Source organism: Myiozetetes cayanensis, unplaced genomic scaffold, assembly GCF_022539395.1.
Source record: "Myiozetetes cayanensis isolate MyiCay16 unplaced genomic scaffold, myiCay2020 scf28, whole genome shotgun sequence".
NCBI lineage: Eukaryota > Metazoa > Chordata > Aves > Passeriformes > Tyrannidae > Myiozetetes > Myiozetetes cayanensis.
Genome location: NW_026087499.1, coordinates 1,174,151 through 1,200,042, shown reverse-complemented (window position 1 = coordinate 1,200,042; position 25,892 = coordinate 1,174,151).

The window sequence follows — 25,892 nt, the reverse complement described above, 5'->3', positions numbered from 1 at the left end:
AGCCACAGCTTCTCTGGGCACCCTGTGCCGGGTGCACGTTAATGACACGTGTAATTAACCTCAGGATGTGCTTTTCCAAAGCCTCTGGGTTAATTCCAAAAGGAGGATGTGTACAGGCAGTTATTACCATTTAATTACTGCCTTAAATAATGAGCCCAATCCAAAGCACTTTGTGAGCAGAGAGTGACACGGAATATCCCGAATATCCTGAGCTGGATCCTCCAGGATCATCAAGTCCAGAGTCTCTGTGTTGGCCTTGTTGTTGTGGCATCATTCAAACTGATGGTTTGTTGTTGCTGGGCATGTCAAGAAGCTGCATTTGTTGGGAATAAAGCAGGATTTATTTTCTGCATTAGTTAATGGCACTTCCTTCCCTCAGCCTGCATTAGAACTTGAGGGTACAAATCTCAAGCAGAGCAGCAAAACTCTTAGTAACACTTTAACAGGATTTATTAAGTTTGTTTGCTTGAATAAACCTCAGAATCCTCAAGCACTTTCTTCTCTGAAGATTAACAAGGAACCTGGTTCCCTGACACTGTGATTTCAGCATGATGGGTGTCTTTCTCCCTCTAGAGACCCCAACCTGCACCTCTTTTTAGGTGGCACAAGGGGCACCAACCCCAAAGTGTGCACCTGTAGTGGGGAATTCCCAAGCTCAGGGGTTACACAGTGTTTCTCCAGCGGGTTCTTAAGTCATTGCAGTCAAGCAAATTCAAGAGATTCCACATGCACATAAACCTGTGTCACCAATACACAGCAGCACAAATTTGCAGGGTATTTACCCAACACAAATACTGCTACATTGCTAATTTTAGGAGCCATTTATACATCACCACGAGTGAAAAACATCACACACCTTTACTGTGTGAGCATCAGTTGGGAAGAAATAATACTGTAACTCATGTACTTGAAGAAAAGTTTATAGCTATTATTTAGTGCCTGTTACAGCCCAGTTCCTATCGGTGTGTGGAACTTGTTTGCTCTTTGTGCTTCTCCTTGTACTTCCCATCCAGTCTCTGCCATCTCTCCCCTGTTGTTGGCCTTGCCCAGGTAATGAGTTGTTGAACATTTGGTGCCAATTAGGAGAAATTCCAGGCTACTGATACAGTTACAGATGTTGATTCTCAGAACTGTGTGAAATGCTGGGACCAGGTTCTGATCCATTCCTTCCAAAGGAGACCAACACCAGTGACTTCAGCTGAGTCACTCCTGATTTTATAGAGCTGAGTTATCCCCAACAAAGGGCCTGGTCCTGCTTATTTCCCTGGTCCAGTTCCTGTTTGCTTTGGGGGATGAATTATCCTGCAGCTTGGATAGGGCTGACTATGAGCTCCTGAACCAAATGCAGGTCTGAATATGCTTTACTAGTTATGAGAAAGACCCTTTGGATTGGGTTTGGAGCTTGGGATTCAGAGGTTGAATTCCAGCTGGAGTGATCCTAGGCAAGCTGCTGAACCTCTCCTCTAAGCTTATCTGTTCCACTCACACTACAGATACCTTGATTTTCTACAAACCCCATAAGTGCTGCTCAGGAATTTTAATTTTTGAAACACTCTGAATGCCTCCTGTTGAAACTTTTTCACTTTGAGCAATCTTTTCATGCCTATATTGAAAATATTAACAGCCTGTTTGTGGGAAAAAAAAAAAAAAAAAGAAGTTTCTATTTCCATCTGGAAAATGACTGAAGGGTATGTACAAAATTAGGGCTGGCCTGTTGGAACATTAACAGATTTGTCACACTCTTAGTCTTGGCTAATCCATGCAGAGTTGGGAAGAAAGCAATTCAGTTCAATCTGTTCAACCCACCTCAGATAAGGTGTGCCACTGATGGCAGGATCCCCAGGAAAAGGCATGGAAAGGGCTGTTAATGGCTCTGGAAAGCTGAGAAAGGGAAACAGAATTAGACTGAAGTGTCCAAATTCCAGTGTGTCCTTGTCACAGCTGAAGCCCCCAAGTTTGTTGTGCTGTGGGTAAATATGCAAGAGGCCCAGTCCTTTGTAGGACCTTGTTCAACACTGATCAACCTGGAAAACAGGTAGAAATCAGGGAAGAGCAGTTCTTCTCCCTGACTTACACTGGACCTACTATTTTCTCTAAACAGGCCTCTGCTTGAATCAAAATGGGAGAAGATGCAAAGAAAGATGCACAAATACCTGCAATTTCCCAATCCATATTCAATCAGTGAAGACTTGGGAAATCACTGCATTTTGCTGCATTTCCCTCTGCATATCCACAGCTAAGGATGGCAACTACACTTCACACTGAAGCTGGGCTTTGATCTCAGGGTATTCATTTTTAATTTCTGTTTTGGTAGCATTTATCCCCAAACCTTTCTGCCTGGAACCTGGGGTTTCTGCACACACCATACTTTCTGTGGGAAGCACAGGCCAAAGGAGACAAAGGCTGAAATGCAGAGGCTGCAGGAGGCTGGCACTTTTGTAGTGTGGGTTTTGGTTTTTGGGTTTTTTTTGTTGTTGTTGTTGCTGCATTCCAGTTCTGATCCTATCTGCTATATCATAGCTTGGCTTCGCTCCCTCATGGTTTGATGTCCCAACTTTTCCTTGTTAGCACCAGGAAATCATAAGCTTATAGTGAGTGATAGCCAGTAGGTCTGGGATTGATTACAAACAAAAACCCTAGATAAGATCATAAATTTAACCCATCCCTGTGATGTGATCGTATCAGGATTCAAGTACGCCTAAAAGTTGTTTCCGATTTTCAGCCACTTCATCTGGTTTCCATCCATCCCAGCTGGGAGAGAGGTACTCTCGTGGTGGACTCTAATCCATGCCAGCCTGGCTTGCAAGAAACCCTTGTTTCTGTTATTATTGTATCATAAAATGGATAGAAATGCTTTGGACAGGATGGACATTTCAAGGAAGATCAGTTCAAGCACTGCTGAGATAAAACCGGCTTGAATAAGAACACAGGGCTGCTGTCCTGCCCTACTGCCATCCCTCCCGTTCCCTTCCTCAACTTCAGCTGCATCTGAACAAATCCAAAACGGTGTTTTAACGCCCTGATAGTCAGGGGACAAACAGTAAAGGCAAAATCTGTACTTGCTAGTTCATGAAGAAGAGCAGCTGAACCAACCCGACACAGTCGGTCCCAGCAAACCCAAACGCTGAGATGTTTAACACCCATTTCTCCATTTCAGGAAGAGATATTTGGGCTCCTTCTGGAACTGCTGCTTATCTGTTTCTACATTCACCCTCCATCCCAGCTGCAAGCTTCCCCAGTGTAAATAACTGCTGGGATGCAGCCCCTCTGCCTGGGAGCGGACTGAGCTTTCCGCCTCCGGCGGCGCCGCGGCCGATGCGCTCCCACATCCATCCCCTCACCCCCTGGAACCAGGTGATTTAATGTTACTGTTGCTTTAACGGCCTCATCGCTGCTCTGGCTACACAGTAGTTGTCTCCTGTGTGACTGTGCCTGGGAAAATCTATTACTGGAGTGCCATTAATCTGAGGCTGCCGCCTCTGGCACTTTCTGACTCTTCTATTTAATGGGCCTCTGCTTCCGGAGCTCTGGAGACCTGCTGTTTTCCTCTCTTGATCAGCTTTGTTTAATTATCAAAATATTTGATGCAGAAAATTGACATTAGTTGTGAAGGTTTCTGCCTTCCTCCTCCTTGCAGCCCTCCCTCCCAGCTCTGGAGTGACATTGAGATCTTCGCCTGTTCCACCTTCACCTCAGAACAGCAAATCTCGGGCAGGACCGTTTGCTCTCCTGGCCAGAGGCTGCATTAGAGAGCCCCAGGTAACTGCTGTGACCCCTGTGCTGGGCAGGGACAGCTGCACCTTTGCCTCCCTCCTGCAGCCAGGTGGCATTTCTGAGAAGCTGGGAGGAGAGGAGCCCTCTGGGTTCCTGGGTTGGCTCCAGGCTGAGCTCACCAGTAAATGAAGGCTCAAAATCATGGAAGTCCCTTAAAGCTGAGATTTTCACTCTGGCTTCCTACCCTGCTGTCAGAGCAGGAAGATTTAGGTGCTGCAAGTGTTTGCTTACCCAGTGACCACATTCCTCGTTCCAGGACTTTGGGAAGGGCCCGTGTGTACCAATATTTAATCCTAAAATGATGATCTGGGGGCAATGCTGATACCATAGACCAGAATCTTCACAAGTGGAGGAGACAAAGTCCTGCAGAAGTCCTGACATTTGCAGAAACATCATGGGTGAGAAGGCAAATTCAAAGAAGGCAAGTTATTGTTCTCACTGGACATCCTTAACTGCTGGAGGTTTTTATGCTGGCAGTGCCTGGAATGAGATTGGATGCCACATCCTTTTTCCAAGCAGAACTGGCCAGGTTTAGTGCAGGGCAAGAGGGGGAAGTGCCTGGGCTCTGTGTTCTCCTCAGGCCAGAGGAGCTGGTGTTTCTCTTTGTTCCTGGGTCTCTGCTCCAGCCACGCTCCTCTCAGCACTGCCTGGGTGCAGAGGCAAAGGAGCCTTAGAGTGGGGCCCAAAGCAGTGTCACAACTGTGTCTCTTGTTTCTCTCTGCAAAGAGCAATGAGCACTGAAATGTGAATTACTGAAATCTGGGACAACTGGGAGACAGAGCAGGGGAGCTCTTTACGTAAGGATGGAACACGAGTGCCAGTGGTGTTCTTCCCTCACATGTGCCTCTTTGCTCCACTGCACTTGTCCCTTACTCCTGCTTTTACTTCCCTCTCTTTCTCCACTCCATGTGCTCTGCTGTCTTCACAAGACCCAGGCAGACCATAAGGAAGGTGAGTAAAGTACAGCTGGGGCCCATAAAAGTTACCCAGTTCACTATTGCAGTGACTTTCAACAAGTAAATCACATTCCAGCAACAATTATCCTTGTTTACCAGCAAAACCTTACATGCTGCTGTCACCCTCAAACAGGGATTAATTGCTGTTTGATGTTTGTGTAGTTTATTTGGGTCTCACCAGGTACATAAACATTTCCAATCCCCCTTATTAATTCTTTTCAAAGGAATTATATTTACTAATTAATTAATATTAGAAAGCTCTCAGAGCAGCTGGGATGTTTGAACAAAGACTTTTACAATGATAAAAGTAGCGTTTAATTGAAGCCAGAACATCTTGCAGAAGGACACGGATTTTGATGAGGAAGCTTCTGTGCACCAGAGTGTTTTCTTCAGCCAAAGACAAAGGGACACACCGAGGGAACGGGTGACCAGACACAAGGGAATTTTGCCACTGCTCAGACGATTTTGTTCTCACCCCATGCAAATATAAACAAGCCCAAGGTCCCCAGACCTTGCAGTGCTGCTTTCCAGCTGCTTTTGTGCTCAGATGACCCTGCCAGGACAAGGGAAGTGTCTGGGCTGAATTCTTCCCTCCTCCCAGCTGAAGTAGGGAACACCCCCCTGATATTGTGTAGTGGACAGCCCAGTGCTACTCTCTAGGCTCAGGCTTTTAGCAAATTTTCATCAGAGCTTCCAATCTGCCCTAAATAAAGGGGCAAATGGATGATTCATAAACATTGACCCGTTAGCCATTAGTCCTTGGCTGTACAGTAAAAAAATAATAAGAAGAAACAAGGTTCATGGGTTCTTCCCCCCTCCCCCTCCACTTTGCAAGGTTTAATCTTGTGTGGTTTAAATTCTTCAACATCTCTCTTGCACTTCTTTTATACCTGGACTATTTTTGTTGCAGCCAGTGAAGTTACCTGTGTGTAATTCTGTGTTAAAGCACTGCAGGCAGCTCTGGACCCCTCAGATAAATGGTGAGTGCACTGCAAGAGATAATGAGATTCTGCCTTTCCTTGTGAATAACCACTGCTAAAAGATCAGTGATAAACCTTGTGCTACTTGGGGTGTTCATTGCATCACAAATTTGGGCATAAGAAAAAGGGAACACCTCGAGCTTCATTTACTCTGCAAATGAAAAGAATCATAAAGATACAAACCACCAAGGTGCAAAATGAGTTTTCCAATTCATAAGCACAAGCCACCACGAGTTAAAACCTCTTGGTTTCTTCCCAGAGTGCCCCAGGCAATAGTTTTCATATATATTTCTCCATGGTCAGAAGTCAGAGCAGACCACTGCTATCTAAGACCTTGACTTTTTTTCCCTGACAGTTACAATTATTACAGCCCGGGGGACTCATTTTCTCAGTCTGGCCACCCGCTGACCCAGCCTGCAACCAGAATACACTTTAAAACAAACAAACACCCGCTCGGCTCCCCTCTCCTCCTTCTCCTCCCCCAGCTCTGGAATATTTTTACACCGCGCCCCTGCAGAAGGATATTAACCACTATTGCTGAAGGCACAATCACATTATCACACCATTCCCTCTCCCTTTCTCCCTCTCCTCCCCCCAAAGATAAATTTTTTATGTTGCTATTTTCTTCTCTTTTGTATTTGGCATTCGATATTTACGTGATAAACTGCAGAGCTGCTGCTAAATGGGCCCTGATACAACTTAATAAATACATAACAACATCCAGACTGCACCGTATTACTGCATCCTGGGCTGCCAGGGAGCCTTGGAGATAATGTCTGCTGAAGGGAAGTTAAGCCTCACTATAGGGAAAATAGATACTTTCTTATTCTGGAATAATTAATGGCATGAAATGAGCTGGCTGACAATCCTGTCTCTCCCTGTTTGCCTTTCTGAAGTGCACACACACACACACACACGCAGAGTGTTTCCCTCTCCTACTCCCTGAGCACCAAACTCCTCGGGATGAATGTGATGGAAAATACAACTAACAATTTGTTACTTGTCTCCCGTTGTCTCCTGTCTCAGCCAGGAAAGGTCCAGGAGGAAAGCCTGGCATTTGTGGGCTGAACTTTAGAGGGAAGTGTGTGTGGAGGTGCCCCACTGAACTGAGAGGATTCAGTGAGCACAGCGAGACCAAACCCAGGGCTGGACCTCACTGAGGGAGACATGAGAGGGGTCAGAGCAAAACTGGACAGACAGGAGGGCAGATCCCAGGTACAGAGCTGGGAGGGAGGGAACTCACCTTCACCTGAAGGGCACAAACCTTTCTCTGTCCTCAGGCTTTAATATTTCTGAAGTGGTTTTTTTTCAAACTTCTAGCATCTTTTATTTATTTATTTACACAGAAAGCCATTTAACCCAGGTAATTGTTGATTACACAGTGGACAAAAATACACCCCCTAACATTAAGTAAGAATCATCACTCCAAGACCTGGAAACACAGAGTCCTAGAATCACAGAATGTTTTGGGTTGGAAGGGACCTAAAAGATCATCCAGTTCCAACCTCCTGCCATGGGCAGGGAGCCCCTCTCAGATCCCGTTTGGTCCCAGCAGAGTTGTTTCTTCAGGTGTTGGTACCCAGGCATCCCATTAACCAATGCTGGGATATCTTTTTATGGAAGCAGCATTCCCTTGTTTAATTCCTGATGATGAGACTGGTCAGAGAGTCAGTGTGAAAAATCAGCATGAAGGTGACCTGTGAGGGTTTTGTACATCTCTGATTTGCACCACATAACTGTAGTTCCTACACTACACACACAGGTGTGTTGTTATCCTCTCAGGAAAAAAGGGAGAAATTATTCCAGAGTGTGTATCAACCACAGAAGAACATTTATAAAAATACTTCAGCAATCTCTAAAATCTCACTGTTTTTGATGTGAGCAGTTTTGCCCGTGATAACACAGGTGCAGAGGATGAATGCTCACACAGACCCACATCCACACATGGACACATGGGGAGGCACATTCAGGGATCGTTCCTCTAATTTCCCCCTACTTTCCTTTTCCAAAATGGCTGTCTTTTCTTTTCCAGGGTCTTTTCCAACTGTGTCCTAATTGCTGAAACCTCCAGCATAAAGTACCATCAACCAAAATGAAGCGAGGCAGACTCACACAAGCTGCAGAACTTTGCAACACAAAGCCAGTTCACAAAGAGTTTGGCTCTATAGAAACCCCAGTGAATGCCAGGAGGAATCCCAGAAAACTTTGCATGATGCTTCAAAATGCACCCCGGGGATGCCGAGCTTGTTACCTCCCGACACCATCCCTGTGAAGGGAACGCTCCCAGGGCTCCGCTTCCCCCGGGGTCCTGGGCATTCAGCACCAGCAGTTTCGGGGCTCACAAAGAAGACAACAAGGACCTTTGATTGCCCCACTGAAGCTCCTGGTAAGCAGCAGGTCACCTCCCTGCAGCCCCTCTGAGCCTGGATGTGAAGGTATTTTCATACCCACTTGACAGGTGACTGTTTCACCAGACAGGGTTGTCAGTGCCGCTGGGGGTTATCTGGATTTAGCTGTAGGCAGGAACTCAACCACAATGAGCATTCAAAAAGCTCACTGTTCTTCGTTTGTTTAGAGACAAGCCATCTTAAACTTGTTTGAAGCCTTTTTTATTGAATTCACACTCTTGTGCCAAGCACTGAAAGATTTACTTTGGCTATTGCTGGAAGATGGAAAGCATATGAATGCGTGGCTGGCTGCCAGCTGAGGGTGAGCTCTGAAAGCTGCGCTACAATGGAGGGTTACAGGGAACAAATGTGAATGCAACGGGCAGACGTGACTAAAGAGGGGCTTTGGCATTCAAAGAGCTGCCGGAGGTTTAATCCGGCGACTGAAGTAGGGTCAGGAGATAACACGTCTAACCTGCAGAGCTGTTCCCCGGGCAGCAGGCGAGGAGGGGCGAGCCACAGGTACACGCGTGCCCTCCCTGCGCTGTGCCAGCTGCTCCCTCCCCTCCCGGCCCCTGCGCCTCCTCCGCCTCCATCTGCAGAGCCCAGGGCCCAGTTGGACTCATCCAAGGTACCCCAATGGCTGTCGTGTATTTCTTGCAGATGTTGCCGTAATTTTGTTGTGGTACAATTTGACATACGACTCCCTGCTGCATCCGAAAGGGGCACATTATCTCAATTAATGTTTCACAGCAAACACGGCACTGATAGTATTCATGGGACTAAAGACTATTACCATTTGCATGGTGACTAGCACAAGAATTATGACTATGTGTGTTTTCTGCAGCAAAATTTGCCCTCAGGCTCCCTTTTTTTTTTCTTTTTTTCTTTTTTTTTTTCCTTTTTGGCTTGTGACAATGTTCCCTTTTTCTTCCTCCTTCTGTTTTGATTTCTACTTAAAGTTTTATGGCTCTGTCCCCTCCAGGGTGCTATTATCTTGTATGCTAATAGGGCTATGCATATTCTATTAGCGTTGTCAGTGTGAGATAAGAGGCACATTCTGTAAGGAGCACTCAGGGGGTAATAATCCCAGCAAGGGGTCTCAGTGTTAGTACATTATCAGTCATCTTCACATTTCAGTGGAGCCTGTTTATGCACCTCTTCAGCTGCGCAACTCAGACACTGAAAATTGCTGAATGTTTACGGAAACTGTTGTAGAGGAACATAATGGGGTTGGAGATTGACTTGATAAAGGAGCCTTCTCCCTTGTCGCTCCCAGATACAAGATGTTTGGAGCTGGATGCACTAAGTAGGATAATATGTTATATGGCAGTTAGCAGCTCAGAGCAGGGGCAGGTCTGTGCTTCCAGCAGTGGAGCAGCTCTCTAGGAAAAGATCTGTGAAGGGTGCAAACAGTTCCTGTTCCCTCAGAGATTTCACCTGTTTTTGTCACCCTTTACCTGGGAACACTCATAAGACTCATCTGCCAACACCTGCTTCTCATCGGTAGGAAGGCTGACAATCTTCACACTCTTTTAGGCCTGAACTTGAATAATTACAAGCAAGTAGGGCCCATAGAAATAGAATTAGTGACAGCACATGAAGGGCAAATGAGTAACTATTTGCAACTCTTTGGCAGTTAAAGGGCATTCCTGGGTGGCAGCAGCGGGCAGTGGTGTGTGAAATAGGTGTCATGCCAAGGTTTTCCTCAGCTGGTGGGGTTTCTGTGGTTGGAGGTGACTGTTGTTTCTCGCAGTTCACTCCTGTTGCCACCAAACCCACAGCGAGTCAGGGCCGAGAGTCCTGCGAGGGATGGACAATCTGCTCTGGTCCCACCCTCCACTGGGGCACTTCTTGAGCTGGCAACAAAAAACATTTGGTCTCTGTTTCTACTCCTCTGACAGCACAGCTTTGAGGAGACCTTCCACAGTGTTAGATATTTTTAGTGGAACTCGCAGGAGAGAAAGTAAAGGACAGTGTTAGTTCTTTGCATGTTATGTTAGAAATAAATGTACCTAAATGGCACTTTAATGGGGTTTCTGCCTATTTCTCAGTAATGTAGTTACTTCTGTTCCAGCTGACACCTGGATTGTGATGGGACTCGAAGTTATCATTTAGTTGTGCAAAGGATGGGAAGAAGAAGAGGATTATGTGTATTTCTTAGGTGGGATCTGTGATCAGGTCTAAAACTAAGGACTTTGTAATAGATTCAGTACTTGATTTTGCACAATCAGGGAAAATTTAAGGAAAAGAATCTAATGGAGAAGAAAAAAAAAACAGAGGTGTGGAACTAACCTCATACTCAGAATGAACAAACAATTTCCAGAGACAGAGAACTTTCACTGTTCTTACAGTAAAACTTTTCTTTTCTCTGTGAAGTAGAACAGTAAACACTGCCACGGGCAAAGCCTTTAGGAGAGCCTGAAAATGTCACTCAAAACGATGCAAATTCCTAAATGCAGAGGTGCCTCTGAGTTGGTCTGAACTCCATGCCTGGGCAGCAGCAGCTGTGTGCTGGCTCCAGCAAGGAGAAAAGGGCTGCCTTGGATCACTTCTGCAGCACTTCAGATTGCACATGGATATGAACACTCACTCCTTACTTTAAAAATATTTGTCCTTGACATTTCCAGACACATGGCTCACACCAAATGTATGCAGCTCCATCTCCTGAGGGTCTTGAGATTAAAACCCCTGCTTTCTCACCTTGTGATCTGGCATTAATAGCTGATAGAAAAATCACATACATGACTGACATCTTCCTAGAAATGTGAGCCTGTGGAATTAATGAATGCCATGCAGGAAAGCAGGGGTCAGTTTGGAAATAGGATTTCTGTTGCCAGCCATCCAGTCATGAACTGGACAATCTGCCGTTCATTTTTTCTGCTTTAGCATTGAGGAAAATTGGTCTGGAGAATAAAGCAGGGGGGAAATGAGCAGCTCTGTTTCTCTGGCCGCTGGAGGTTGATGGACTTGTATAACTTGTGGAAATCAGGCTGACTCCTGTTTCTGTGCCCTCAGCACGTTCTTGGGCTGCTCAGTTCTTTATGCTGCTGTTTATCTGCAGGATAACTCTGGAAATCTGCAGATCCAGAGGCTTCTGTGGCTCGAGGGATTGAGGGTCAGACCCCGTGTGATGGTTGGGTCAGTGGGGACAGACCCTGGGCTGAGCCACCAACCTCTGGGTGCTCCCTGAAACATCAGGGGAAGGGATAATTCCAGCCCAAAAACTCATCAGCTGCTTGAGACAGCTGGGGGATGGGACGTGGAAAACTCAGTCCTGGGGAGTTTTAAACCTCTTTCAGCAGGGCAGTACAGGGATGTACCTTGTCTTGTGGTTTGGGGAACTCCTTTCCCCACAGCAGTGATAACATTTTTATTACTTGTTTTCTACTTTTTCTGCTGCATCTGTCTCCAGATTTGTCAACCCTGGTCTTGTCAGAGTGGTCAGGATGAATTTCCATTAACATGCTGAAATAATATTATCCATAAATGAAACAGCTCGGCCCCTGTACAACCTTTGTCATCAGCATGGATTTAAATTGCTACAAGTTCTGTGATGATCTCCATGAAAAAACTGCACTTTTCCAGGAAGCTAAAACATTTCATCAGAGAAACAGTGTCCTTTTTTTCTGGGTAGTTTTAGCATGAGATAAAAACTTGGAAGCATTTTCTTTGGAGGAGATGGATTTCCTTTTCCCTTTTCTATCCTTCTGTTTATCTGTTTTGTGTCTGTTTTCAGCAGCAAATGGAAAAACAGAGATGACAGATACAAGGGGAGCTGGAAGAGAAAGAATTGAAAAGCTTTTAGTTACTCTTTTTTTCATGGTAATAATTTGAACAGAAATAGAAAAGTGCTGGAAACATTTCCCTGGAGGGTGAGGTGCCATCTCCCACTGCTCAGGCAGCTCCACTCCCTCTGAGCTCTGCTGCAATCATTCCTGCTGCTCCTGGGTGCACACTTTTGCCTTCCACGGTGAAAATGCACAGCTCCTGAGTCTGTCAGTGAGCCAGGAAACAAATGCAAAAGGGGAAGAATGGCATTGCTGGTTTTTTGACGTGTTATCAGAAAAAAAACACCCTGTGCCCTAGTCCCTTTCTGCACCCCCATTATCCAGGGGCACTGAGTGGCATTCATGTGGGCAAGGGGGGCACATCTGGGCTCCCTCTAACCGGGTTCCTCTCCCTAGGTGTGTGTGAAGGGAGGTTTAATTTAATCAGAATTAGGGTGTGTTCACCTAAAGCAATCATTGTAAACAGGGTCAGAATTGCTGCATTTGTAAGAGGCAAGGGGACAAAACTGGTGGAATGCCCAGGACAGACCCATCCAATGCTTTCTGAGAGTTTGGTTTTGTTTCCAAGCAGCTTCTGGAAGCAGAGCCCCCAAAGCCCCCGTTTGCCTCAAGCTGGGGGCTCTTGGGTGGTGCAGGAGAAGGGGCTGAGCCCATCCTGTGCTGGGGGACACGGGGGGACCCCGTTCCCTCCCTGTCTGAGAGCCATCCCACTCCCATCCCTGAGCACAGGAACATTGCACGGGCAGAAATGTGGAAGCAATTACTTTAAGAGCCGTCTTCTGGGCAATTCCCAAAGAGACATCAGACCCTGTATTTATGAAGCCTATTGCATCGGGCCCTAATGAAGCAATTAAGCAAAGGGTCCTCTGTGTTTGATCTAAATGTGGTAATTTTTACAAAAACATCGCCGAGTGATAGATACCCATAACTCAGGGTCCTTAATTGTACTTAATTTGTTTGGAATACGAATGTGCATTTAATTAAGCCGGGGCTTTGCCCACATGTTTAAAAGAAGGGCTGTCAAGGAAAATTAAGGCCCAGTTTGTTTTCAAAGTTACTGGTTTTTATCAGGCCAGGACAGCGATCTTCGAACAGAAGGTTACAGATAATTAGGCAGAGACCTCCAGCCAAAAAAAAAATAAAAAATCCAGAGACACTGTACAGCTGAGAAAGCAGGAAGGGAAACCCCTTGATGAAGAAACATAAGAATGGGCTGTTCACATAGGAAAGTCATGCATGGCTAGGATTTGGTAAATGGGACCTGTTGGCTCAAATGGGGTTTGTGTTCTCAAACTCCAGCTCTGGGGCCGGAGCCTGGAGGTGCTTGTCCTCCTCTTGGGAAGAGTGTTAGTCTGGTGCATGGAAAGGGAGTTTATTCCTTGATGAGCAGAGCTTTGACTTGCTGATACTGTTATGAAGCAGCACTGGGCACTTTCTTCATGCAAGAAAGTTATTTCGATAGAAGCACGCAGGATGGAGAGCACGAGGAGCAAAATGCTGAGCACCTGTGGATTTAAATCCATTTTTTTTTTCTTTCAGTGAAAAATCAAAGAATGCAGTTAAAAATTAATAATGCTTCAGCACGTGAAGAAAAGGTGATTTTTGATATTGAAAAATTGGTTTCTCAGCACAACAGCAGACAGAGGCCATGTGTAACCTCTGCTTTGGGGCTCCTCAAGAATCACACACTGGCTGTCAGCTTCTCAACACTGGCATTTGTAATGCCATGGTGAGACATTTATGTCAAGAGATCCTTATGGAGGAAAAGAGTTGTTGTGGTGTTACCTTGAAGTTTGAGGAGGTACAGAGAGAGAGAGGCTTGTCTTCAGAAAGGAGGAACATCTGAAACAGGGCTGAAAACTGAACCCAGATTCCCCCCACTGAGGGTGGGGAATGCAGGGTCTGACTGGGGGAAAATCATCTTTTCTGGAGAGTTTCGACAGGCTACTGTGCTGATGACAATGGCAGGGGCCTTTAATTATGGATCATGAAACGTGTGGAGAATCAGGAGATTCTGAAACAAAAATTGTTGCCTCTACATAGTATTGTCTCCTGATTCTGGAGAATGAACCAATTCACTGCTAAATGAAGCTGGTGGCTCCCTGTGAGATGGTACCTGCCCTTCTCCTCTTGGGTGGCTCAGCTGAAAAACTGGCAAAATACCCAGAACAGCTTCAGCCCTAATTTAGTATAAAATTAGTCGACTTAAAATAAACAGAATAAAATAAAATAAATCCTATGGCATTAGAGTTCCCTTGGCTGGATCACCCTGTGCCTCACAAAGATTTATGGCACCTGTCACTGGAACAGAAGGCATGTCCAGCCCAGATGGAGCAGGATCCTACTGGCTCCTGACATTACAGGCATGTGAGAGTCTGGAGATCCCAAAATAAGATGCTAAAGGGGAAAAATGCTGTGGGAGAGCAAGAGGGTGCTGAAGTGGTAGTGGGGAGGCAAAGCAAAGGTGGGGAGATGGTGAACTGTGGCAGTCCTGGGTGCCCTCAGCACCCCAAAGCCCTGAGGAGGAGGAGGAGAAGGAGGTCACTCGTGTTTGATGTCTCTGCTCAGCACATTGAACCAGTTTGCAAAGGCAGGCCCAGAACACAATTCTTCCCGTGGTAAATGAGTGTGTCAGCTGCTTCACCCTCTTACGGGTGTTTAAAATTTTTGCAGCAATAACAGAGAATTTGAAAGGACATCAGAGGTGGATTTACGGGACTCCTGGGAAATCAACTGTTTCCTGTTTCAACAGCTTCTTCATCATAACTTGCTTTCTCAGTCTCTGAATGATGTTCTATTAATCTTGGTGTGCAGTGATTACTGCTAAATGCAGAGCTGGGCTGAACCTCGATTTGTGAAATAACCTTTTTTTGTCTCTTCAGCGAGTCCAACGTGGTAAACTTTGGGCAGAGGTCTACTGACCAAGTGGGTAATTGTGTTCCAGTGCATCCTGTGAATAATGCAGATAAAAAACCTCCAGTGAATAATTCATTTTGCCTCCACTCATTTTGAATTAGCCTATTCATGTATGTATCCTTTCCAGCCTGCCTGTCTCCTGTGTGTGCATGGATTTACATAGCAATGTTGTAATTCACAGGTACTTAAATATCAAAGCAATGGACTGCTACTCCCTGCATGTGTTCCTGACTGTTCTGGGGGATTGCATATGTATAAGTAAGCATTATATGCTGCACCATAAAATTCAGGATTTGATTTGCAGATGAAACATGACACACTATTTGCTGCTGTGATGGCTATCTAGGATTAATATTAAAAAACTTGCAAATGAAGGCAGATCATTTTGGCCTGGCTATAAATTAAAGAACAAGTATTTTGGGTCATTCAGTGCTCAGATGCCAGTTTTCTGCAAGGGTGTGTATTGCCAAAAATCAGATTACACTCACAACTCTCCTTTTACCTTGGCAGTGACTTCGGGATCCTCAGTCAAACCAAACCTGTGAGCAGGAGGAAGGACTTGCCTTTAAGGGTGGTGTTCCCTGAGGAGTGTGGACAGCACTGGAAGTGCCTGAGCATCACTGATAACCTGCCTGCAGCTCAGGAGAGGGTGTGGAATCTCCTTCACTGAAGACATTCCAGAACAGCCTGGACACAATCCTGTGCCATGTGCTCTGGGCTGACCCAGCTTGGGCAGGGAGGTGGGACCTTCCAGGCTGACCCATCCTGGGTTCTGTGAACGTTTGTAACAGGTTCATCTGAGCAGCAGCAGGAAGGAGCTGTTCTCTGGTGGGGCTGGGTTTGTCTGAGGGGTTCTGAGGAGCCCCAGAGTTTGTGTGGACATCTCGACTGCACACTGCTCTGCCCCGGCTCTGGAACAGGGGCCATCCACATTTAAAACTGGTGTTGGTGTTGGTGGAGTCCTTGGTCAGGCTGCTCAGTTTCTGGCTCTGGGGGATGAGGTACTGGACTGACTCAGTGGTCAGGGCTTTATGGAAATCCCTGAGGGAATCTGTTCACAGCATTCCTGCCTCAGGCAGCCAACAAGTTGTGAGGATGCAGCTCCTAATGAGGGCTGGCAGGGCAGATGGTTTATCTGTGACTGCCTGGGAGTTCCTGCTCTGCAGAGAGAGGCAGACACTGGCTGTGTCTCCTCATCCTGGGCTTTGCTGTTTCCAGTCCATTACAGGTGACACAGCTGATGAGGAGCCTGTCTGTCATCATCGTCCCTGAGGGGAGAAACCTCATCCCTTCCCGTGCTCATCCACAACTGTCTGCCCACGCTTTTCAGATCATGCTGGGTGAGGAGAAACTCCACTGGGAGCTGGATCACAGCCCTGCCAAGCCCTGTCCCACACCCCTTCCTGGCACCTCACAGCCAGCAGCAGCTCCAGGACAAACCCCTTCCCAAGTGGGGATGGTGGTACCGAAGATAAATGGTAGGCCAGGGGAACCTGAGTGCCAGAGTGACCTGCCTGTGACCACCAGAGGTTCTGCAGCAGGGTGGGGGTGGATTATGGGGGTTTGCATCCCAAAGCACCCCTGTACCAATTGCAACAGGAATAACACATCTGCCTTTCACTGCTGATGAATCTGTGTGCTGTTCACTGGGGTGAGCTGCAGCTCCAGCTGACCCCCTGTGCCTCTGCCAGGGTCCCAGGGTTACTCTCCAGTGCCCATTTGTGAGGAAGAAAGGCAAGACAAACAGATATATCCATATGTGTGTGTGTCTCTATTTGTTTTAGTGTTCTCCCATATCACACTGGTGTGAGCTTCCCTTTCTCTGGCTCCATAAAACCCTCTTTTTCCCTTCTTACAGCAATTCTAACTCAGTTTATTACAGTTTTCTGTCTGATATTCCAGAAATTATTTTTCTAGGGTTAATCCCTAACCCCCAGCAATACCACTGGGAAAGCTGTATGGCAGGCTTGAAATAGTTCCTACTTGGAGCAAGCAGCCTTTTCAAGTCTTTATTTATAATTCACGGATTGGAGAAACTGGAGCAACAATTTTGGGGTATAATGCATTACTCTGCTGTAGTTTTGTCTGACAGACCTGTGCTAATTACCCTGTGTGGGTTTGATAGAGAGCCAAGAATGGGTTGTAGAAAAATGTGTATCACTAAAACTTAGGTCCCCGAAGTCAAAAGTAAAACAAACAGAGGGAGATCATTATCTGAAGCAGACCCTTTCTAGCTGGGTACAGAAAAAAAGTCATTCCCATGTTTTGTGTTTCTTTTTTTTCCCCTTTTAGATCCAAGTGGTATTTCTGTCTGTCTTTGGAAATACCTTGGTTTTGTGCAGTCAGGGCAGACAGTGCAGTTATTCTCCTCCTCTTTGGAAGGCTCTGCTGTGGACTCTGTGTGGCCTTCACTGAGTCACTTAACCTTCCTGTGCATCAGTTTACTCATTTGTAAAAGGAGTATTATAATAATAGACACCCCTGGGGGCTCTTCCAGATTTAAATAATTGATGTGGCTAAAGCAGTTTGTGAGCCTAGATTATAGGTGCTAAATAAAGGCAGTGTATTAATATTTTTTACTCCAGCTCCTTATAGAAAGAGCAAAGCACTAGCGTGGTAAGTGTTGGGTTTGAAGCTGGGAGTTAATGTGAGCATCAGAGTTTGCATTTCTATGGTCCCAATTCAGAGGAGCTCTTAAATCCCTTTTTAATTTTAAAATGCCCATTTTTCCCCCCAGCCTGCCAGGCTGTTTGGGTCGGGCCCTGTAAGAGCAGTGATGGAAGAGGAGGGTCAGCTGTGCTCGTGGGTGTCTCTGGGTTTATCCCCCCGCGTTTGTGACCTCAGCAGGGCCATCCTTGCCACAGGAAAACAACGCTCAGGATGTCTCACAAATTCATCCAGGATGCAAATCAATAAATGCAACGGGAGAGAAACTACAAGCTGTGCATTTCCAGGGAGGCAGAGGGTTTGTGGGATGGATGGAGGCTGCTGAGCATGACCTAATGCCTCAGGAAAAAACAGCAGCCCCAGACCTCAGCATCCCACCAGTCTGAATATTGAACCAGAGGTCCTTGAGTAATTGTCCTTTCTTCACTCCGGGGGTGAAAAGGGTACATTAGACATTCACCAGCAGCAAATGGCACCTGACATCTCTTTAAGTGAAAGTCAGCTTGGAATTTTTTTTAATGGCCAAGCATAAATCTTTTAAATTATAAATCAATAAATAGTTAATTCAATAATAGGAATCTTTTAAATATTTAATGAGTCATATGCAGAATGGCTCTATAACTGGATGTTGATGGAACTGTGTCAAAGGAATTTGAATCAAACTTTTCTAAACTCCCCATATTAAAATAGTTATTGATTCAAACATAACCTATGAGGACTGTTGCAAGAGGAAGGGGGGCTGGAGGGGGCTGGCATACATTTTCTCATCCAAGCAAACGTGAAACCAGCAGCTCATTTTTAATGATGGATTCTGGAGCTTTTCAGGTTGTATTAATGCTCCTGCTGCAAAAATGAGTAAGACCCTACACAGACAAGATTCTGTGTGTGCATATTCATTAAAATTCTGGTTTAATGGCAGCTGTGCTCTTAAATAAAAGCTGTGGCAGTTGCCTCTGGTTAAAGGGCTCTGTAACCAGCAGGGTTATCCAGACAGGGATATCCTCAGCTATCTCCACTGGAAACTGCCCAGAAGTTTATATTTATTTACCAGAGTTTCCAGGTGAAAGACACTGGGAGTTGTATCTATGGACACCAGAGCTGAATTTGCTCCTTTATGATTTTCTCTGAGATCTGTAGTCTGGGTTCACTTATGAACTATGTGCTGCTGTAACTCAACACCCTCCTTAATTACCCTAAATCGGAGGCATTTTGTGCTGAATCCTCAGACCATGTTCAGTGCTCTGTTATTCCATGGCAGAGGTGGCATCTCCACTTCCCAAATTACCATCTGGTTCATCTCTTTTCAGGTAAAATGGTGAAAGGATGGTGCTGAGAACGGGACGTGGGAGTTGCTCCAGTGGGGAAATACAGACAGGTAAGAAAGTCCCAGAGGGAGGGAGGAAGGAAGGAAGGAAGGGATTGTCTGCAGATTTGCTGAGATTGGTTTTGCAGTGTTGCAGAATGACAGGTAAGTTTGCTCTGGGAATATTTAATGGGCATTCAGTGCTGTGTATTCCAGAAACAGGAATGGTGTTTGAGGGGGAAAGAGGCTTTAATCATAGGATCGTTAAGGCTGGAAAAGACCTGTAAGATCATCAAGTCCAACCATCAGGTTTGGACCTTAATTCAAGGCTTGTTCACCATTTCAGGAGCTTCCTGCTTTGAAACCACTCAGCAAAAATGACTGAGGTGTCTACACTCCTTCACCAAAGGCAGCAGTGAAGGCATTTGCCTCCTGAACTAACAAAACACGGTGTCAGGAACTCCTCATGGTGACACCTTGTTGTACCCATTATCCAGATGGTTTAAACTGGTTTGTGTTCTGAGGAGGCAAAGCCTGACTGCCCAGAATTGGTCTCACTGCCCTTGAGGGGCAGTCAGGACCAGCCAAAGCCCAGGTCCAGTAGTACCTGAGGCAGGACCTGCTGTCTGCTCTTCCCATGCATCTGTAATCAGTTGTGGTTGGTTCAATATTTGCAGCAGATTAGAGTTTCATTTGTATTCTGCACACCTCTGCTCTCTCCTGTGTGTGTGTGTGTATGGATATATATCTCTCTCTCCAGAAAAGCTGCTGCATATCCTTGTTGGTTTTTTTTTTCCCCAGGATGACAGATACTGTAACAATGGCAGTAGATTAATATCTCCTTAATCAGCCAAATGAACATGACATACAAGGGTGACAGCTCAATTTGCTGCTAACAGATTGTGCCTATCACAGCCCTTCCATTCCAACTGATGGTTATTTCTGGAAGAGATCATACGGTTCTGGGAGGACTCCACGAGCTCTGAGACTCCCATTAAATACATCAAGTACCACATAGGTGTTATTCACCCTCCTGTCAGGACATTCCTGCCTGGGGAATGAAATGAGCCTTGACACGTGCAGAGGAGAGACTCTGAGCTGGGGAGGGGTGGTTTTGGCTGCAGGTCCCTCCAGTGCTTGTCATTTTTGTTTGCTCATGGACTGGTCCCAGTTGAAGTGTGGCCCTGACACTGGGGCTGTGTCCTGGGGAGGCAGCACAGGAGGGGCAGCAATCTGGGGAGGAGGGGTACATTAAATCTGAGCCCCACAGCTGGCTGTGCTCGGGGTCTGTTTGCAGGTGGGGGTTTCAGGAGGGTCTGGTTTATAATTCTGAAATTCAGCCCACGGGGTTGAACCCAAATCTTCCTTCTCCTGCTCCCTGTGGTGTTTCAAACGGAGTGACCCCATGTGCTGTGCCCTCCTGGACCAGGGACCAGGGCAGTGGGTGGGGTGTGCCAAGGCCTGGCTGTGCTGATGTGCAGATCTGTCCCCTGCCCTGGAGGGTCTGACCCTGCAGCCCCCACTGCTCCCTGGGGGGCTGGAACTGGACATTTGGCCCTTGCTGGCTGAACCCCACGGGTTTATTTTCACTGTCATCTCCTGCTTCTGCTGAGACCCCCCACAGTGCCCTGCCCACGCTGATTTTGCAGTCCCACCCAAGTACATAGACCACGTTTGCAGAGCTCTGCAGGTCCCATCCACGGACAGGGGTCCCTCCAAATCTCCCAGCAGATTCCCTTCAGCACTCTCTGGGCCTCCCAGGGAGTGGTTCTGCACAGCTCCCAGCAGTTTCCTTCACTGCAGACATCAGACATGTTTATATTTGAAAGATAAAATGTAAGTAGTTTGAGTGGAAAAGATTTCCAGGGCAAAATTGACAATATATTACTGAAACAATGGCATTAGGATGCATCCATATGATTGCAATTATGAAGCTCAGCCCTTCCCAAGGAGGACTCTGTCATTCCCTGCACTTGCCACAATTTCTGTCATACAAATGTGTTCATTATTTTTATCATTTTTTTTTCTTATTATTACAGGTTTTGCCATAAGAATAACTCATCAAGGTTTTATGACTAATAAATTCTCTAAATTACAGTCCAAGGATGCATTACTTTAATTTTTGTCCTCCATATTCTGTTTTTAATTGCCACGTTATTTCCCACTTGAGTTTTTTAATGACTCGTTAGGCTTAAGGGGAAAGAACAGAACTGAGTCCCACAAAGATCTTGCATCAAGTTTTGGACACCTCAGAAGGGAAGTCCTACATTAAGGGAGGAAAAACGTGACTTGTGTGTCTCGAGAGGAGACTTCAGATTTGAAGTATTGAGGATATGCAAACGAAACCAAACCCCTTAGGAGAGCCCCAGACCAGGTATTGTTTATTAATCATTTGAACAATTATTTCTAATGAGAAACGCAGTCAAGATGTCCATGGTTTTTGCAAGATATAGATATATGCATGACCTTTAATGTGTAAATGGATCTCCCGGGATCATTTCAGAGTTCTGAAGACTAAATTTAGATGTGTCCTTAAAAACTGCATGAAATCAGGACTGGAGGGAATAAAAGGTGACATTTTTGGTTACAAATTCTGTCGGTGGGCTTTGTGCCTTGCTGTGTGGTGCTGACTGGGGGCAGGCAGGCACCTGCAGGTGTCTGTTCTGGAACAAAAGGGGACACTGAACCCACTGCCCATTCCAGCAGTGCCAGGAATGGGCTCCAAGAGACCTGCCACGGTACCTGTGTCAGCAAACTGTGACCAGAAAGATGCCTTTTCAGCTCCAGCTGCAGGAGGGGTTTCCCAGCAGCGGGGAGTGACCCCTAACCAGGGGTCCTGCTCCTCCCAGGCAGTGACAGCTAATCCAGGGATCCATGGGAACGTGGCTGAGTGATGCTGGAGCAGCAGCACCTGTTTCAGGTGGGAGGCAGTGAATGACCAAACCTGAGGAGAAGCACGGATACAGTGCAGAGTGTATTTCAGAAGGTATCATATATATTTAGGAAAGTGGGAAATCTGCTTAGCATCAATAGACATTATTTGTTTTGTGATTGCAGCAGGGACTTGGCTGTGCTGGGCCCTCTGTAAGGCCACCAAGTTTGTCCCTTCTCGGGACGTGTCACCACGCGTGCTGGAAGAGCTCAGCTGCTGCGGTTCCAGCTCCTGTCACTGCCGGGGGCTTAAACATTTTAGGAAGACCTAAAGAGCGAGGTAAAGCCCGTTGACTGCATGCTGGAAAAGCAGAAGTTTGCTCTGTGAGTACCCTCCGAGCCGCTCTAGAGGGAGGCAGAGAGCCACTGCTCCGGGAATGGTCCCTGCTTTACGTGCAGCACAATCAGCAGCGACAAAAAAAGTGCTCTTTGTCAAGCGTGTTTCAGGTGGCAGCGCAGGTTCCGCCAGTGGCAAAGTCCTTAAATATTCACCTCCATCACTGGCTCAGCAGGATTTTGCTCTTGCAAAAGCCGTTCAGCACTTTCCCTGCAATTGCAGCTCCACGATTGCAGCCCTTCGAGTGCAGAACCAGAGGGTGCTTCGGGAAACCGGCTCGGAATTGGGTTCTGGCTAATCAGGACTGGAAGTCGGAACAAAGTAGTCCAAGTCCCCCCGTCTGGGCTCCCAGGGTAATTATTTCACACATGGGAGGGTTACTTAATTGTGCTCCTCATTCTTTCTCCTTCCTCTGCTGACCAGGAGCAGTTTGCTGTGGAAGTCGTCTCACGCAGATTTGGGGATTCCATCGGATGCTTTTTTGGGCTTCACTCAAAATCGCAGATTTTGTAACCCAATGTGAGATAAAATCCGTCCTCACTGCAGCTGATGAGCTCAGCCCAGGTTTGCAGAAAATCTTCTTCTAAAACATTTTTGCTTGTTTTTGTTTTTGTTTTGTTTTGTTTTGTTTTTCTAAACTTCAAACTGAGACAATATAGTTACTAAACAGATTTTATTTAGTATCCAGATTTTTGACATGTTTGTGTTCCCGCTGAGGCCTGAGCTTTATTGCAAATTAGACTCACCCAGGGCACTGCCCACTGTGATGTGACCATCCCCTACATCCTATGCCCTGGGAACTGGTGGAACTGGCCTGGCTCTCCTGCTCCTCAGGCTGATTTGAGTCCTGTGTTTGAAGGTCTGAAATGCAGTTCACAGCAGCACACATGATGTAGAAATCTGCAGCTTGTTAGCCAGGAAAATTCCATCCCAGGGAGCTGTGGGTCACACAAAAGGGTTTGCAGAAGCACTGCCCCAAAATGATCCACTGCAGTCCCAGTTAAAGGCCCAAAACATCTGCATGTGGGTTTGCAGGCCATGGTTTCTCTCTGGTAACTCAAGTCCTAACGTGCATTAACTGTTTAAAACCAATTTCGTTGCAGTTAAAATTGAATATGACTGTTAGTCTAGAAAATATGGCCTATTTCCTTTTACTAGTTAGCTTTTAAAGGTGTTTTACAATTCAAATGAGCCATGCAATTAAAGGTGACATTGCCAAAACTGGACAGACTAAAATTAGACATTCCTGCTGTGTGTTAGAGCTTGGCCCACGTTTAGATCATGCTGTCTTTGGGCTGTACCTGTCTGCTCCAATCTTATGAGTCAACAGGATACTGAAATGTTCCAGAATCCTGTTGTGTTTTTCAATTCTTTCTGTCTTCCAGGATTACCTGATCCTTCGTTCCCTCCGCAGCGTTTGGTGCTCCAAGCACACTCACACACACTTGTGCACACATAGGACAATGTAAGTGGTTACTGCACTTACTGGCTTGACCACCACCAGCCCTGTGCTAGAAACACCCCCTGCCTGAAATGCCAGGGTTGCCCATGCCAGGGCACAGCAGTGGGAGGGTCTGTGTGTGCCTCTCCCTGATAAAGCAGGGCTGGGGGGAGCCTGGGCCGCGCTCGCTTCCCAAAGCTTTGATCTGGAGCAGCCCGGCTGTAACACTCCAGTTACAAGGCTGCTTGAGAGAAGGGTCCTCTCCCACCCAGGGGTGGGAGCTGGAGGAGCACACGGGAGGTCACTGACATCACCCCCCTGTGCATTAATTAATGTGTAATTATGCTGTCCCTGGGCAATGAGTGCCGCGGCTGCCGTTAACGTTTAACACTGTGCAGGATTTGGGAACAACGTGTTAGTGAGGAGACTGCTGAGCTCTCCAGTCAATACCCCCAGGGAAATTAGAAAGTCAGAAGTGAGGAAAATGTCCCAGAAAATGCCTGTTGTGCTTTGAACACAGGATGTGGCCGTAAGGAAAACCCTCCTTCATTTCAGGCTCAGCTCCGTGGATTTAATAATGGCATTCCTTGAAATCAGTGAAGTTGGTTCTGTCCTCTTCCAGCCCGCTGTAAGGCTGGGGAACTTGGGTGACTTGTCTCATATCAGTGCATCTGAATGGCCTGGAATGATGGTGTTCCCTGTTACCAGGAAATAGCTGCTCTCTGGAAGAGGGGCAAGGTTTCGGTGTTTCTGTTGTGTTGCTAAACTTCTGTGTTATGAAATGGCATATAAATATGCTAAACCCTCCTGCACTGCCCTTCCCTGGGTGATGTTGCAGCCTGTCCCTGGGAACAAGCTCCCAACCCCCTGATCCAGGAGCGAGGACCGTTCCCTACAGAACGAGGCCCTTTTTACGGCACCGGGGCCGAGATCCAGCTCTTCCCGTGTCCCTTGGAAAGCCGGCCAGCCGTTTGGGCCAGTGCTTTGACTGCAGCCCAGGTTGGTAGCTCTGCCTGCTGAGTGACCTGAGTGAGCACAGCTCTTGGTCCCACTCCAGTTCCTGATGGAAAGGTGCCCGGACCTCCTGGCAGGAGCGGAGAGGGATCGGTGGCCAGGAGAGCTGGGGAAGCACCACGGAGGCAGAGCCCACTCCCATGGGTGGTCTGCTCAGGCCAGGACTGTGCCTGCTGGCTGCAGAACATCTCTGCCAGGGTGTGGTGGCACCGCTCCCACCTCTTGTGAGTGCTGGAGGGTTGATCTGGGGGAGTGGACACTTGAAAAGCTTAAATCCACTCCCTGATGCCACGGGGAGCTCCAGCCATACAGGGATTTTCTGTACCAGTGATTCCTGGAGTCAATGAGGGGTTTGTGGAGAGTGGAGAACTTGTAAAAATAACAGGAACTGGGGTGAACTTGTGTGAGGATGGTGATAATTTACCACTAGGATTCCTTCCTGAGGGACGTGGGGAACTCTGCACCTCCAGCAGCCACACCAGTGGGACTGGAGCTTCCCTGCACCCTCAGATGAGGAACCAAAAGTTCCCTCAGCGTCTCACCCCCACCTCTGCCACTGCAGCAGCAGGTACAAATGTGTTCCCTGGCTCAGAGACACGTAAATCCCAACTGTCAGGGAACAAAGTAGTTTTTAAACTTTAACGAGCGGAGTAATGGAAATGAAATACAAAGGGAATGAAAAAAAAATTGACTAAAATGTCTTTTTATTTTGGTATTCTGCAGCAAAAAGTGTGTGCACTAAATAATAAATAAGCCATGCAATGTTTTTACAGCTTCTTTCATATGCGTGAATATTTAAAACATGCAAAAATGTGGAATAGGCATTTACTGGGGACAAAAGAAGAGAACTGATTTTATGTACAGAGAGCAAGATGGGAAAACCAGAGAGATGCATGTTTAATGGATTGCTGCTCACAGAAGGCAGATATTTCCAAGTGTGAACATATTTGTAGACAAACCAATCTGACAAGTCGGCTGGGGGATGATGTATTACAGCAGAATTGGCCTGGGAAGCAGGATTGTGTTGTGTGGGTGCTGGTGGTGTAAACAGTGCCTGGGGGACTGGCAGCCAAACCCTGGAGCCTTCCAGCTCCCACGGGGCTGCTCAGACCTGGGGGGGACCTGGCAGCCCCTGGGCACGTTCAACAGCAGAGCACACAGGGCTGGTTTGCTGAGCACACTTGGCAGGGTCAGACACCCCTTCACAGACAGAGTCTGTGTCAGGTGAGTGCAGAGGGCAGCCCTGGATGGTTCCTGGTGCTCTCTGAGGGTCCAACTTCTGCCTCAGCCTCCTGCTCCTGCCTGAGGCTCCCCGTGGACTCCCCATCCCTGGGAGTGTTCAGGGCCAGGCTTGGAGCAGCCTGGGCTGCTGGAAGGTGTCCCTGTCCACGCCAG